This window comes from Budorcas taxicolor, chromosome 2 (assembly GCF_023091745.1).
Source record: "Budorcas taxicolor isolate Tak-1 chromosome 2, Takin1.1, whole genome shotgun sequence".
In the NCBI taxonomy this organism is placed as follows: Eukaryota; Metazoa; Chordata; class Mammalia; order Artiodactyla; family Bovidae; genus Budorcas; species Budorcas taxicolor.
This window is the reverse complement of record NC_068911.1, coordinates 29493451-29510322: the sequence shown is the minus strand read 5'-3', so window position 1 is coordinate 29510322 and position 16872 is coordinate 29493451. Positions and strand designations below refer to the sequence as shown.

The following is a 16872-nucleotide window of genomic DNA, read 5'->3' as shown; positions in this document are numbered from 1 at the left end:
AGTGGCTTGAGGTCATCAAAGGAACCCTGAGGTCAGGTCTGCCATTTAGAAGCCAGATGGCTTTGGGAACATCCCACAGCTCTCCCCGTCTGAGTCTCCTGACCTGGAGAAGAAAGTCCTGCTCCCCAGCCTCCCTTAGAGTGTGAAAGTGCTCTATAAACTATAAAGAACCAGAAGGATGTGAGCAAGACATTAATTTTCAGAATATCTGCAGGTAACATTACTGCCTGAAAAGTACTCATTTTCAGAGTAAGAAAATGAAAAACAAAACAAAACCGCCAAGGGAAAACTGTTGTGAAAATAAAGATGACAAGAAAAGCAATCTGGACAGCAGTGCTCATCCCCAGCAGTGCTGATCCCCGCAGGTCTACTGCATGCCTGTGCCTGGTGCTCTGCAAACGTGATGTCTAACCTTCACAGCACACCTGCAAGGGAGAAGTCACCTTTGCTGACTGTAAGTAAGCTGGGGCTACCGCAGGCCACGCTGCACCAGCGGCAGGGAGGAAAACCAGGCTGCCTGGACCCTAAGGCCAGGGCCCTTCTCAAAGGTCTGTGCTTCCCTTTGGACTCTGCAGATTCAAGACAGGCCCACAATATTTGAGACCTGCCTCTTCTCTCTCTCTTCTTAAAGCCTGTTAATTCTCTGTAATGTGCTTCTGGCAGGAGTTCTTGAGAGCCAGAGCTTGTTCCCTTTTTGGTGTTAATGGGTGATAAGGCCAGGACTGTCTTCCTGACTCTTTCTCGGAGGCTGGGGGCTGGAACACGGGAGTGGCCTGGGAGTGAGGACCCACAAAAACGGTGTGGATGGGCCCCTTGTGCTGCTCCGGCTTCTGCAGTGTGAGCAAACATTCCCCATCCACTGGTTATTACCCCCACTAGCAGCGAGACAGCAAGGGCTGGGCCGTGCTGGCAGGGAGCTGCGGGAGCAGACCTGGGACCTGTGCTGCTGGAAAAGCACCATCATGTCTGAAATAGTCTGTGTACCTATTTTCAGCGACTTCTTGGTACAGAGTGAAGGAAGTGAATGTTTGTTGCTCAGTCATGTCTGACTCTTTGCAATCCCATGGACTGTAGCTCACCAGGCTCCTCTGTCCATGGGAGTTCTCCAGGCAAGAATACTGGAGTGGGTTGCCATGCCCTTCTCCAGGGAATCTTCCTGACCCAGGGATTGAACAGGGGTTTCCTGAGTTGCAAGTGGATTCTTTACTGTCTGAGCCACATAGAGTGGTTCCCAGTAAATATTATGTGAATAAATGTAGCAGGTGATGATGGACACATCAGAACTGGAAAAGGGACTCCAGTACTCCAGGGACCTTGAACCACAGGGACAAGACACCTAGATGAGACGCAGATACCCCCTGCATATCTGACGCAACCAGCTTCACTCCAAACAGACTGGATTTGCCTAAAACTCCTCAGCACAACAGTAGTTTATAGAATGTCATGCCTTAAATGCTTAGCCATCTGAAGAGCAAAAGCAAAATAAAACAGCAACAAGAAAAATAAGGAAAGACTCCCATTCTTTATTTATTTATTTTTTAATTAAGAAGTTTGCTGTACTTTTCAAATATTCACTCTAGAGTTAAAGAGGGGTAGGGTGGGGGGCGGGTAGGTGGGGGGGGGGGGGGAGGAACAAACCCTAAAGGTATGAAAGAACTTTCACACTGTCCCAAGGGAGTAGAGTGAGTTAGTGAAATGTGAGCTCAAAACAGCATGCTCTGACTCACTCACAAGGAGATAAACAGAAAGCAATCAGTTCTGCAGACATGCTATCGACCAAAGTCACTCAGATCAGAGAACTGCAGAAACAGTATCCTTTGCTGAAAATCCTATTCCTCGGGACAGTTACTTTTCTAGCTTCCAAAGGACTGCATGTCTGACTTTCTCAGCTCATTCATCTAACTGCCCCACAATCTGTATATCCAACCAACATCATCCATCCATGCCTCCACCCAGCAGTTGCTCACTAAGTGTCTGTCCGTCCCAGGGACCATGCTAGACATCTGGTAGAACAAGACACAGTCTCCACCTCTCGAGCCCACCTTCTCCCACACAAGCTTCACGCAGAGTTATGGGAGCCTGAGACGACCTACTATATGACAGTTCACCTCTCAGTGTGATGGATAATGTGAACCCACAGATTCTACATGCTTATTCTGTACCAGTCATTGGCAAGTGAGCATCGGCTGGATTTTCCTCTTTAGGTCTCACTCCTTACTCAGGCAGGGTTATTCTGAAGCGTGTCCCCAAGGGAAGACATATGCCGCAACACCTCTCTCGAGTTTAGTTTGGACTACCGAGTCAAAGAGGAGGCTTGAGTCAACATTCCCCATGAAAGCAAAGGTGATGATAAGGTCATAAAGGAGCCAAGATGATCTGCTTAACAGCATCCGACTGCTTCCAGTAATTTGGGTCCCAGCCCCACGGACAAATGCTTCAAAAGCTCCCTGATCATGATGGGGAATTTATCTGAGCACATTTGGAACGAGGAGCGCTTAAAGGGGGAAACAAGTAACAATCCCCTTTTCACTGCTGGCCTTCACATGGCAATAATTTACCAGCATTCCTTCAAGTCCCAGCAGCTTTGCAGCTCTCGGCCTTTAATCTGGAAGCCAGCTCTGGCGCAGAGCCACCCCTCTAATGGATGAATCAGCAAAATGAATTGGCTGTCAGCTGCGTCCTTCAGTGATTCCAGCTCGCCTGTCAGAAGCGGCGTGGAGCAGGAGGCTTGGTAACACTAACCTTTTCCAAATTTGTCAGGGAAATGCTTCAAGGCCATCTTTTGGCCATGCCACTCTGTTGAAGCCGCTGTGAAACCAAACACAGTGAGGGCCTTCCCCAGCTCCCTGTGGGTGAACAAGAGCACCTCCTCTCCTGCAGACTTCACCCACCCACAGCTTCGCTGAGCTGGGCGCCCTGTCTTGAAGCATTTAATCTTCACAACCACCCCACAGGGAAGAGACGTTCTAGTCATCACACAGATAAAGAGGCTGAACATTCAAGGAGCCACGCATGTCTGCTTACAGTCTTGTAGAGCAAGCGACAAAGCTGGTTTGGAACCAACATGTGAGCATTTAAAAAAATATAACATTGCCACAAGTCTGACATATATTTGTGTATTTCTGTGTCCATTTAGATTGAGGATTATCTCATAAAATGCTTCCTTGAAGAGGACTTTTAAAGAACTACTTACAATGTTTAGATGTTTTTTTTCCCTAAAAATGTAGAACCTTCCACTATAATCAAGTAAAAGATCTCTCCAACTAGGTCGAGAGCTACATTACATTCACAAGAAGACAACGTAAGACATAGAGACCTTCCTAAATTGATCTATAGATGTGATGCAACTCCAATTTTTAAAATTCCATTTTAATAAAAACATTGAAAAAAATCTTTAAGAGATTAAGAAAAATCTCAGCAGAACACTGAGCAGTGGTAGCCGGGGACTCGGGGGATGAAGCCAACCACCAAGGACGCGAGGGAATTCTGGGAGTGATGCAACTGCCCTCTGTGTCTTTGCCTGCGGTGGAGGTTACACCATGGTGTGCGTTTGTTAAAACAAAGCCCTGGCCAACAGAACAGTGGATGTGTATTTCATGGTATATATATTACATCTCAATCATTCTGTGGCATTTCAAAGGTCCAATTCCAAATTTTAAATGGAAGACAAATGGGCCAATAATAGCCCAAACATTTCTGAAGAAGAATAAGACAGGGGGACTTCCTTGGCTAGCTAAAAAGCTTATTGTAAACCTGTAGTACTTAAGACAGTGCCGTAATGGTACAGAGATAAACAACCTGACCGATGGTACAGGAGAGCCTAGAAACAGATCTAGGCATCTATGAAACTCTGATATCCGACAGAGGCAGCATGACAGCGTGCAAAAGGAAAAGTTGGAAAAATTGTTTATCCACGGGAAAAAAAAGAAAAAAAAAACTGGATTCTTACTCACACCAGGCCAAAAAATCAACTCCAGATGGATGAACCACTTAAATGTCAAAAGCAAACTTTGAAAACTTGAAAAGAAAATAGAAGTGAATATCTCTTCCTGAGCTTGAAGTAGGAAAGAATTTATGAAGATACAAAAAAAAAAATGTTAAGCATAAAGAAAAGATCAATAAGTTTGGCTTACATTAATATGAAAACTTGTGTCCGTCAGAAGAGACTCTGAAGAGGGCGAAGAGTCTACATGCTGGGAGGAGATATTTCTAACATGTGCAACTGATGGAGGATTAGCACCAGAATACATAAAAACGCCTACAAATCAGTAAGAGAGGACCCAACAGAAAAATGGGCAAAAGACACAAAAAGCACGCCTAGTCATCTCACAGAAAAGGGAGCATAAAATGCCAATAATTATAGAAAGGAGCTGCTCAACCTCAAGGAAAGGCAAATTACGAGCACTTAAATAAGGCGTCATTTTGTAGATCTGGAGAGGGAGAAGGAGGTGGGGAAGGCAGGGGGAACAGGAGACAGAGGGGGAAGAGGGGAGAGCGAGAGTGAGTCTGAGGCTAGAGAGGCACAGAGCATCAAGAAAGCAAGAAAAGGATCAATGTGACTTTTATGAGAGTGGTTCCCCATTTCCACGCTCCTCCACCAGGAATCAGGGGTTTGGGATGTGGAGGAACAGCAGATTCTTGTTATAATTTACTAACGGTATTTTAGCTCTTCTGGTTGAGTAGTGGTTTCACAGAGGTTCACTACATTGTAAACAAATTGGTTAGGCTTTCTCGGTCCAACCCCGAAGGGCCGTTTCTGAGGCCAAGTTTGAAGGTCTCTTGCAGGAGGTAAGAGTTTCTCTAGTTTCAATGTCTCCGGTGACAAGGAGGTGTCCCTGAATGGTTGGAGTGCTGTAGCCAAGCACGGGGGTGCTGACACACCGGGCTTCTCAGACCTTCCCTGGGGAAGCTGAGGACACTTGTGCAGCCTGTTATCAAGCTGCTGCAATCATTTTATTGCAGCAATGGCTAGGAGGGGGCGGCGGGGGGGGGGGGCGGGGGGAACATCAGGAAACTTCTAAAGCAGTTACCACCATCAGCCCTGCGTTTTCTGCAGTGGCTACCCTCAGCCAACATTAGGTTCTCAGTCAGTTTCTAAGGGAATCACCTATGCTTATCCATCTGATAGTTACGAGAAAGGGAACTATTTACTGGTTACTTATTCTGCCAGGTACGGAAAAATCCTGTAAGGATTATCCTGACTTTATAGATAAGGACACTGAAGCTCAGAAGAAGTGATGGGTTCAAGGTCCCGAAGATGACAAATTTTGGGATCCAAACCAAAGCTGCATTCTTTTCATGACACCATGTGCACTGGAAGGGTCCCAGACCATGTCATTTGGAGTTAACACAGGCAGGCGCCTCTGTCTGCGAGAGCCTCAGAGTCCAGCCACCTCTCCATACAACTGAGTTGTGTACAAAGCAGAAGAATCTCTCTGTGATAACCTGGTGTGTTCACCTCCCACCAGAAGTGACGTGTGCTGAGAGTGACCTCTGCCAGCTTTGCAGGCCCAGACCCTCCGCCCCACCCGCCAATGTGTGCTTTAATCCTTGACGATGCCCACTTCCGATGCCCTTCACGGCCTCTCCTGACCCCTCCCTCGGCCGCCAGCCTGGGGCCCTGCACCACTGTGTCCTCATTCCGGGCTTTCAACCCGCACCAGGAGGGCACCCGACGCTGCTTTGTATTTGCTTGCTTATTTACATGAGAACATATCGGACTGAGAAGTTTTCTCGTGTTCTACACGATTGGATCCAGTTTGGGTTTTCAGAAGCATGACCATTTCCCCACTTTTACCAGAGAGAGAATGGACGGGTTTACCTTGGGTTCTCAAGGAGACAGCCAACTTTATAAAAAAAAAGTGTGTGCAAGCTCAGTCATGTCCTAGTCTTTGCGACCCTATGGACTGTAGCCTGCCAGGCTCCTCTGTCCATGGGATTCTCCAGGCAAGAATAGTGAGTGGGTAGCCATTTCCTTCTCCAGGGGATCTTCCTGACCCAGGGATCGAACCCACGTCTCCTTTGTCTCCTGCATTGGCAGGGAGGTTCTTTACCTCTGAGCCACCTGGGAAGGCCTTTACAAAAACACTCAACCCTAATAATGGTCAGCAGGAACATTTGCCTACGTTCAACCCATCTAAGGAACTAGGCAGATAAGGTGCTTGCAGGGCTTGGCGCTCTGTCAGAAGCATGTGCAGTACAGCTATTTCCAGGGTGTCCAACAGGTGAGAGTGGGCAGTCGCCCAGGACACAAACAGCTCTGTTTTACCCTCACCAGTCCATTCTCGTCTATAAAACCCTGCAGAGTCTTCAAGATAAAGTGCCAGCCTGCGAGGGGACGTCAGGGCGTTTAACTCAGTGCAGCCCTCCCTCAACTCTGACTTCTTCCCACGTGTGTTCCCAATGGGGCCAGGCGCTCTGTGAGGGAAGGGATAGTACTTTACTCATCTGTAGCGCCTAGGTTCTCCCATGGTACTCTGGCAGGAATTTAAACGAAGATTATGGAGGGAGGGAAGAAGCACAGCTTCTGTATCTGTTGGCAGCTTGTTTCAAGAGGAGAAAGCCGGAACCAGGACACATATTCACACCTTCAGTTAAAAGTTCCGTGATGAAGGCTGATCAGGGGACAGAGAGTCCGGGGCTGGACACAAGAGGAGTGAACTCTGACTCTGAAGGGCTGGCTCTCTCTGGGCAGTGGCAGCCCACGCACATCACCACCCCTGAGCCTCACAGCAACACCGGGAAACGGATGGTGACGGCCCTTACAGCAGCCTCGGCGGGGCCAACACACTGGCCCCAGACACAGGGTCAGGACCCAGAACCCGTGATTCCTTGTCTGCTGCTCCTCACGCAGTGCCTACTCACCCAATGAAGGGTTTCTGTTTGTTTGCTTGCTTTTAAAGCACTAAGGCTAGGGACTTCCCTGGCAGTCCAGTGGTTAGGACTCCACGCTTCCACTGCTGAGAGTCTGCATTCGATCCCTGGTTGGGACACGAAGATCCCACAAGCCTTGCGGTGCAGCCGAAAAAAAAAAAAGAAACAGAATAAAAAATAAAGTACTAAGGCTAAAGAATGCATACTAAGGCACGTGAAAAAGATGCAAGCCCTGTAAGAGAGGACGTAATGGAGTAAGAGGCGGGGACAGGGGCCGGTAGTCGGTCTCTCCTCACGGTCCAGTCACTAAGGCTCCACACTCCCAACGTAGGGCGCCCGGGTTTGATTCCTGGGCAGGGAACTACACCCTGAATGTCACAACTAAGACCTAGCACAACCAATTAAACAGATAAATATTTTTAAAAAAAAGAGGCAGAGGGGCACTGGTTTCGTCCACCTCTGCTTTCCCCCGGCCTCCATCACAGCACTCGACATGAGACCCTCAGGAAAGAAATGGACCAGGGCCAGGGAAGCAGGCTCAGGTCACGACGCTTGAAAAGATGTGAAGGGCAGCGTGTGAGAGAAAGAGCAGCCGAGCGCTCCCAGAACCGGGCTTGCACCCCACCCCACTGGGTCCTCGGCACCGTGAGGGCGGGCGCTGGGAGCCCCGTCAAAACTCGACGGCACCAGAGAGGAAGTGGGTCCCATCCTGGTTCCGCCACCTACGAGCCTGCCTGCGCCGTGCTCCTCCACGTCACCCCTCATTCTGCCCGTGGCTCCCACAGTGCTTTTCACCTCACGGTCTCTAATGAAGGCCAAGGAAGTGGAGAAGAAAACACTTTCCACAAACCGGACGAATGCTGACGTGTAGATATGGCGACATTTACTTGAAATCCACACAGGGGGAGGCCATGAAGTCAAGTGGGAAAAACCACAGGTTCTGAGGCCGCAGAGGCCTGGGTTCAAATTCTGCCCAAATCTTTACTTGCCTGAGGCAAGTCACCGGGCCTCCCTGGGCTTCCCTCTCTTTATCCATCAAATGGGGCCTATTCACTCATTTCAGAAAGCTATTAGGAAGGGCAGCGCTCTTAGCACAGGGCCTACTACACAGTAGCTGCTTAATTAATGAGGCTATTGTGGATAAATCAGAGTTCAGACTAAAAGAACTGTGTCTAAAGCATCCTACAGAGACACAGATTCAGCGAACTGCAGCTCATCACACATAGGGGGCTGGAAGTGAGGGGGCCTCACACACCCAAGTCTGCAGCAGCTCATGCAATAGCAGTATCGTCTAGAATTGGGATCTTTCCCGTGCAAAAAAAAACATGAAAATAAAATAGATTATACAGGAACCCATACATCAACCATACAGGACAAGTGTGAAATCAGAAAGTCTGAACCATAATTAAAAAAAACTGAAGCAACCAAAACTAGTCAATTAATTTTCACTAACTCTTGGCGACACCAGAGTCTGCTTCTGAAACGTGCACCTCATTCATTCACTCCACAAACACCAGCTCCAGGTTCTGTGTCAGGCACTGGGGCATGATGGAAGGGGACAGATGATCCCCTCACAAAAGAAGCTCACAATCTGGAGGAGGAGAAAAGGAAAGGAACGGACTGGCAGAGGAGCACCAGGGAGTCAGGGCTCTAGGTGAGGAATAAAGATTTCAGCACAAGGAGCAAAAGGTTGACAGTGAGGAAGAGGCCACTGCTTAAGTTCCCAGCTCCCAGGGCCTCTGCCAACTGCTTCTGCGTTCACTGAATGGCATCGCCAAGAAGCACGGCTTTCATGAACCAGCCTGCGGGTGGCGGGTGCAAGGACAAGGGGGAGGGGAGGTTCTTTTCTTTTCATGGTTCCTAGCTGAAAAGTCAATTAAAAATAAATAAAGCCACCCTTTATTGAGTGCTTACTACACATAAGCACTCTGCTGACTGCTTTACAAACAAACATACTTAGTTCCTGCTTGTTCATTTATTCACCCCTCCACCTGTGCGTGAATACAGACACTAAACTCTCACTTGTTCATTTATTCATCTATCCATTCACTGATGAACAAACACATCATCTTCTATGCCTGGGCCACTGGGGCTGAATCAGAGATCCAGTCCTTGTATTTGCTGGGAGGGCAGGACAGGGCACAGAGCCCCACATGTGCTGAGGGTGAGAAATGCGCTCTGGAGTTTCCAGTGGAGTGCTGGCTGGGCAAGCCTGGGACACAGGGACCGTTTCTCTAAGGAAAAGACACTCGGGCTTTCCGGAGACTGAAGGTGAGAGGGCAAACAGTAAAAGACACTGGGGACGGGGAAGGGCGTTCCAGGCAGGAATAGCACGGAGCGACCAACCTGATAAGGAGACACGGTTTGGATGGAGGAACTGAAATATGACGTTAACAGTGGAGACTGCAGAGGGAGGCGGGAGGACCTGCAGTGAACCCGGGTGATGGGCACCCCATGCCACGTACAGTGGGACCCACAGTCTGGCTTCAGTCACCTGGAGGGGGTACGAGTGTGAGCTGATATGTGTCTACAAGGTCACTGTGACCAACGGGGAAAACGGGAGGAATGGAGAAGGCGCGGAGTGAGAAAAGAAGTCCCAGTGGGACATTGAGAAACAGCGACACTCACCTTATAGATGGCAGGAGCAGGGCCTGAGGGGGAGGGGGACTAACCTAGGAAGTCCAGGGCTGCGGGGCCCAGAAGGGAAGAATGGTCAGTGTGCTGGGGACCAGGCAGGAGGACAGGGCCCTGGGGCTTCAGGATACAGAGGTCACCAGGGACCACAGGTGAAGCAGAGGGCAGATGGCGGGGATGATACTTGCAGACTCCTGGGACTTGCAAAGAGGAGTCATTGGGAGCAAAGGGCACTGGAATCAGGAGTCCTTTTGAAAAGATGGAAAGGATTCGGCAGGTTTTTGGGGTGTTGGAAACAAGCTGCAGGTGGGCCTGAGGATATGGGCCCATGTGAGGCCTGGAGAGGAGGTGGGGCCCAGAGCATCTGTGGGGGCCCCACTTCCGAGTGGAGGGAGGAGTGGGTTAGAGCTTTGTGAAACCGGGGTAGGAAGCCCCACCAGGAAGCTGGCGGTTCCCTGGGTGGAGGGAGGGGGTCTCCCTGAGTGCCCCGGGGCTGAGGCCGGGAGGACAGAGGGGCAGGAGAGGCCATGGTGCTGTGACAAGCATCCAACGGGAGACAGTGGCCTTCTGTGCAGAGTAACCAACTCTCCCATGCTCTTTCTGTCCTCAAAGCAATCCCGCAAGGTGGGCAAGGAGCTCTGTTTTCACAGACACAAAAACAGAAGCTGAAAGAGATTGAATAACCTGCAGAGGGTCAAGAAAATGATGATTTTATGATGGAGTCAAACAGGAGCAACCGGAGTTCCAAAAAAATTTAGAATTGAGAGTCACTTAAAGAGAGAGAGAGAATTTTTTTTTAAAGATAAAACACTTAGGAAGTTAGGAAGTAATTCCATACTTAGCAGTCCTGACAAACTTGACAGACAGCTGAAAGAGCTAAGGTAATTTGTAACATTCTTCACACTTCTTGGGAAAAAATTAAGGTTGATGTCTCAACTACACAGGAATAATTAAAAGTAAAATCAAAGATCTCCTAGAATGTGCGAAATGGCAGATCCTAAATGTCAGGAATACTGAATAAATTGCACTCTAGGGAAAACTAAATAGTACATGTTTTTAGTTATACTATTTTTTATAACAGTGTTTTTAAGGCCTGCACATATCACAGAGGAGTACAAATAAATAATAGTCATGGTTTACAGAGGGGTTACCATGTTCCAGATGCTATATGAGCTCGAGTCCTAATAGATTACCATACAGTCTATAATACCCTAATATATTAACCTTAACATAGACTCTTTCATCTCTAATCCTATCCTCTACAAAACAGCCCTATTTTGAATATGACCAAACAAGAGACGCAGATGGGTTAAGTCCCCTGCCGCACATCACAGTGCTGAGTGGTGGTGAACAGCCAGTTTTAACCCCCTACTGACACAACCTCCTCCTACAAGGGCGCCTTCGCAGTCTAAAGGCATACAGTGTGCAGCACGTTTTAAATTGCAACAGTATCACTAAAGGAGACCTACCTTTTCTACCCAACCCACTCTGATGCTTCCTATTGTTTCTTTTCTCCCTTCTTTTTAAATTCTGGTGTCAACTAGCACTGATTTCCTGACCCGAAGTTTGAAACAAGCCACAGCTCATTGACACCCACCATTCAAAGTGGCATTTCTGTGAGACAATGTGCTTTGTGTTCTAAAAGGTTAATCAACAAAAGGACTTTTAGGACACAACCTATTCACCAGCCAGAGTTCGTATGTAACTGAACTGCTGGGTGGAGGCAGTGGCTGGGTGTGCAGCTGGAGTTAAGCAGGGTTCACTAACTCTCTCCTGTGATGTTTCAGATGCCAGATGCAAACATACACCAAATAGAAATGTCCCCCACGTACAGCAGGACAATACTTTTGGACTACTGACCTTCGCAGTTTGAGCACTTTATGAAGCGTTAAATCTGCCACAATATTACCGCTATTGTGATAACACATAAATGCACCCTTTTCTTTACGTCCCAAGACCATGTTTACAGAAAGCCTGACAGAGCAGCACATTTTCAGATTTAAAGGTTTCCACAGTTGAAAAGCTTAAAAGTCTGTTCATGTATAAGCCAACCAGATACTGTGGGAGATGCTGAGCCGCAATATTTACACTTTCACTACATGTCTCTCTGTGGCTGTTTTGATGTGGTTTTCATTTGATAAAAGAATTTACTTACACCTCATGACTCAGCTTATTCATTAACCAAGTGAAACCCAGGAGGGAAGGAGAGAGAGAATGAAAATGACAGGCCCTTATCAGCAGGCAGGGCTGAGCTGTCTCACCTGCAGGGTGAGTCATTACCCCTGGGAGGGAGGGCATCCGTTCCCCAAAGGGGCCTCTCCCAACCCAGAAAGGAGTCGTAGAAATGCCGTATAAAGTGTACACAGGGCAATTCCGTGTATGGTTCCCGTTAACCCTTCCTTGCCGCGCTACCGGTCTAGAACCTCTCAGGGTTCTCCCGAGGGCATTGTGATGCCACCCATAAACAAGCCCTCTTCCTCGTCCTGCCTTCTTCCCTTCTAGCCCCCTCGCACCCACCACTGCGATCCACCTACAGATGTGGAACCCTCTGAAATCTCCATCAGATGTGACTTGCCTCTTCAGTGTTTTCAGGACACCCCATATATGACCTGCCACCACCAAAAAGATTAGGAAAAAATGCCAAGACGACCTGCTCTAACACTCAGGCCTGCGGCCTCAGTGCCTGCACAGAGCCCTCACTGGCAGCAACTCTTACCTGTTTACTCGATGCCAGTCCTTGTATGCCAGCTGCTGCGCTATACTAGGGTCCAGTCTCTATGCAGGGAGAACTGATTCACAACAAAACGAATGGAATCTGCTCTTTAAACCACAGGCTGCCTTGGGACCATGCAATGTATTTGTTCTAACCGGCAACGTCTGATGTCAAGAGCGTATACAGAGAGAATCGCATGCTTCGCCAATGGGGAAATAAGCCACAAATGATAAAGTTAGCCTTATTTTCCACATCAATTTTACTCTTTGCCTTTGCTGAGACTATCTGCCCAACGACTGATTTTTTTCCACTGATAGGTTCTCTCTGTTAAAACCCTACAGTTCACCAAACAGCCCAAAGGGGCAGCACAAAACTGAGTGAGAATTACTTGGGTTTTAAAGTCCCATTCCAGCTTGGCATTTAACACGTTCATTCTACACTGACAGGTTAAGTCCGCTGCATATGAACGAGTTTCATTCCAAAATCGCATGTGTTAGTCCAATTTGTTCCTAAGTCCAACAAAGTTAGCCCACGAACCCGACTAACACAACTGGCTATATAATACTATACTGTAATAGGTTTATAATAGTTTCACACAAATAATACATTAAAAAACAAACGCAAAAAAATGAAACACTTTAATCTTACAACACAGAACCTAGCACAGTACAGCAGCTGGTATACAAGGACTGGCATCGAGTGAACAGGCAAGAGGAGTTACAGACTGGAGGAGGGAGAGGAGGTGGGAGACAGCAGGGCTGAAGCGTCGTCAGCAACAGCAGATGGAGCACGAGCTGCAGGCTCACTCATGTCTGACGTAACTGGACGTGCGAGTCCACGTTCAAGTCTTTGAAAAGTCTGCAACTCGAAGGTTCGTATGCAGGAGACGGACTGTATTTTCCTCCCTTTAAGTCACCCAACCATTTCCCTGTAGACGTCAGAATTTTAGGAAGGCTATTCCACCTCTTTTACTTTCTTCATCCTTAAGTCTGTCTTGCTGTTACAGGAGGCGGAGGTTCCTGACATCAGGGGTCAGGCCTACAGGCAGCATTCAGGTCTGACAGGAAGATGCTAAGCTAACAGAAACAGGCGAAGCAGCTCAGGGTCAAACACATACATGTACAGGAGGGCAGGGGAAGGAAGGAAAGGACAGAGACGAGAAAGAGAGCGATGTGAAGAGGAAGGGGACGGGGAGAGCGTGCCTGCCTGCGAGCCAGCCAGACTGAGCTTCTCCCATCTGGGGAGGAGCTGCTTTCTGAAAGCAGCAACTTGCAAATTGAGAGAAATAACAAGCTCTTCATGACTCCTGCATGTTTAAAGCGAAGGTGTTAGTCGCTCCGTAGTGTGTAACTCTTTGCAACCCCATGGACTACAGTCCACCAGGCTCCTCTGTCCATGGAATCCTCCAGGCAAGAATACTGGAGTGGGTAGCCATTTCCTTGTCCAGGGATCGAACCCAGGTCTCCTGCGTTGTTGGCAGATTCTTTACTGTCTGAGCCACCAGGGAAGCCCCTCCTAAACTTTTAAAGAAACTGAAATTCTTTGCCAGCAGGAGAGTAAGGAAGGCTTTTTTTCTTTTAAAATGTGATATTGGCACTGGTTAGCTTTCCTGTCTCAAGTGATTAAGATCTCTACATTATTCTGAACAATCATTTTGTTTTCTACATCCTAAGGAGATGTAAATGTAGAACTTTTTGTGTGTTTGGACATCCGATGGAAAATCAACTGGTTAGAAAAAAAGAGTCAAGTGCTACATTTTAAAGCACTTATATTAAAAAAAAATAAAAACAACAATGAATACAGTGGCAACTGTGATACTGCTAAGTTTTAAAGTATTCTGGAATATTTTATGACATTACACCTTAAAATTTCCAATGGCCCAAGAGTTTCCGGCAATGTCAAAATGCTTAACACAAATTAGGAAATTGAAAAACAACTTTTGCAAGGCCTGTATTGGTAGAGTGGAACACAGACTGCTTTCTGACTGATAATGGAGCGTTCAGGGACTTTAAAGTGCTCTCTACATTAATTTTTCCCTAGAAAAATATTTATCACCCTTTAAATTACAGCTCTGCAGGCCCACATCTACTGCCTCTAATGTAAGCCAAGTCTCATTTTAAAGCACGTAAACTTAAGTGTCATGAATGAATTTATTTATGCTGCCTTTGCATAGCATTACACTATGATTTCGATGAAGAAAAAATATGAGTATCTGATGGCAACTTGAATGGGACAGAGCTGCAAAGCTCCACAAACCACGGTTCTGTGGTACACTCACAGACTGCTCCCTCTCCAGGTTAGGGGAGGGAGCAGTTAGAGGCCTTCACCAACAGGAAACGCACAAACCACGCTTGCTTGTACGGCTTCAACTGGATTCTTCTGTCAAAACCAAATCAAGCCTCCAATTAAAATAAATAAAATTTTTTTTAATGCAAGAAAAAAAATCAGCAGAGGTGCATCGCTACATACAACAGGGTAAAACAGTCCTTGAGTCTGACTCGCAAAAGAAGTCACTCTGCCTAATGTAAAAAGGAACATGTTTTCAGTAACAAATCCCCCTCGGGATTTGATTTGGGAGTCAAACTCTCCAGCTTCTACCTTTAAATGATAGATAAGAACAGAAGAGTGAGCGAATATTAAGATGCAGGCAGGGATGGGGAAAAAGAAAGGAGAAAGTCGGCTTGCGGAGCCAAGTTTATCTCCTACTCCCTCCCGAGTGGTCAGCCAAGAGCTGATAGAGGGCTTTTTGGTAAAGTAGGTAGGAAAAAAATCCCCACCAGCTCCCGGGTTGCCAGGCAACCTGCCACATTTTATTAAAGCGGGAGCGGTGAGAATCCCCAGAGGGCGGCTGGAATGCTGCGTCATGCCTTCTCCCAAGCTCCAGGCACACACTCGCCCCACAAGCCCGCCCTGGGGGGGTGGGGTGGCAGGGAACCGGACACACCCAACAGGGAGCAGCTACCTGAGTGTGGCCAGAAAGTCACAGATGGGGCACAAAACCCACACAATCGCAGCCCGTTCTTCTCCAGCTCAGACCGGAACACAGCAGGGTTCGCTGCCGTTGCCACAAAGAGCACAGGCAGACCCTGTACTTGGTTCTCTGCAAGCCTGACTAAATGCTGCTGAGACTTTTTTTTTTTGGCAGCTTGTGGGCTCTTAGTTCCCTGACCAGCGATTGAAGTCGGGCCATGGCAGTAAAAGCACCGAGTCCTAGCCACTGGATGGCTAGGGAACTCTCTGTTGGGATTACTTAAATTAAAAAAGAGAAAAAAATTTTTTGTAAGTGATTCATGGTTGAAAAGATAGTAATACAAAACAGTGGAATGAGTGAGCATATGCGCCCTGGGGTCAGCTCTCTGGGCAGCTGCTTCCTTGTCCTGGAGCCGAGGTGCTGCCCACGGGTCATTTCAGGGAAAGCAGTTAGTGCGGTGGAGTTGCAACAGTGTGTACACCTGGAGCAGACAGGCAGGGAGGCTAAAGGTGAAAGCCCCATTTAGTCGAAGTTACCCTTGTAAATTCCCTTTGGAGGTGTCACAGCAGCATCAGACGTGGCTGTTTTCCCCTTCAGTGTCACAGCACCCCACTGTTGCACCTCTTGCACACCCAGGGGAAGGGATGGCTGGCACATGAGGACAAGGTTACTGAACACACACGCAGGTGAGCACACTTAATCTCTAATCGGCAAGAGTCTACCCTCCAGGAGGAACGTGAGAATGGATATTCTCGTAGGAGAAGCATATCCCTGCTTCCCATTTCATCTCTGACTCACTTTCACTGCGTGGTGGTGGCTGTCATTCAGTCACTCAGTCATGTCTGACTTTTTGGGACCCCATGGGACTGCAGGCTTCCTTGTCTGAGTTTGCTCAAACTCATGTCACTGAGTGGAGTGACAAGCGAAACCAGTCTCACTACTGAGAAAAACAATTTCCCCAACAAGTACTTTTGAATTCGTACAAGTTGAAGCATTTTATGCTGCCTCTCTAGCTGGAACCGAGTGAACACACAATCCAGGCCTTTGTGCCCGTCCTCTGGGCGCACAGACCCCAGCAAGTCCTTCAGGACAAGCAGCGTGCTGCAGTCGCTTTATGTCACCGGCAGTACTTCTCTAGGAGAGGGTATCTAACACAGCTATTTCTCTCTGCTCCCAGGAGCCCTGGGCTGGCAACGACTGCCAGTCACTGAATAACCATGACTACCCATGACTGGAGAACAGAGACGAAAAGTTAAATAATTAATCTGGTCATTGGAAAAGTTTTAATATGAAAATAAAGTGGATGTGGGATTTTTCAAATGTGTGAGGATGGTTTAAATAAAACTGCAGAGAAATGCCAACTTGCATTGCCCGCCCCCAACCCCACCCCCACCCCCACACATGGGCATCCCATCCACCCTCCTTTGGAGCCAGGGGTCCTTAGCCAGGAGTTTAAGAGTTGCCCCCTACTGCACAGGTCCTTTGTGATAAATAGTAACGGAATAAATGACCCACTCCGTCCGGTGGAGCAAGAACACCAAAAGGGAGAAGAAACTCGTCCTCCTCTTCTTGGCAGCCACGTGGCAAAGGTTATGTCCACGTGGAGTGGTTTACACAAGACAATTGCACTCTCAATGCACACAGGATACTCACAGAGCTGTTTGTTTTTTGTGGACAGGAG

The 16872-nt window shown here is 47.8% G+C and overlaps 1 protein-coding gene across 2 annotated transcripts in view; it reads right to left on the bottom strand.

Annotated features, from left to right (window-relative positions):
• PARN (poly(A)-specific ribonuclease) overlaps window positions 1-16872 on the bottom strand; it is a 200189-nt gene that overhangs the window by 55334 nt on the left and 127983 nt on the right. The gene's annotated exons all lie outside the window — the stretch shown is intronic.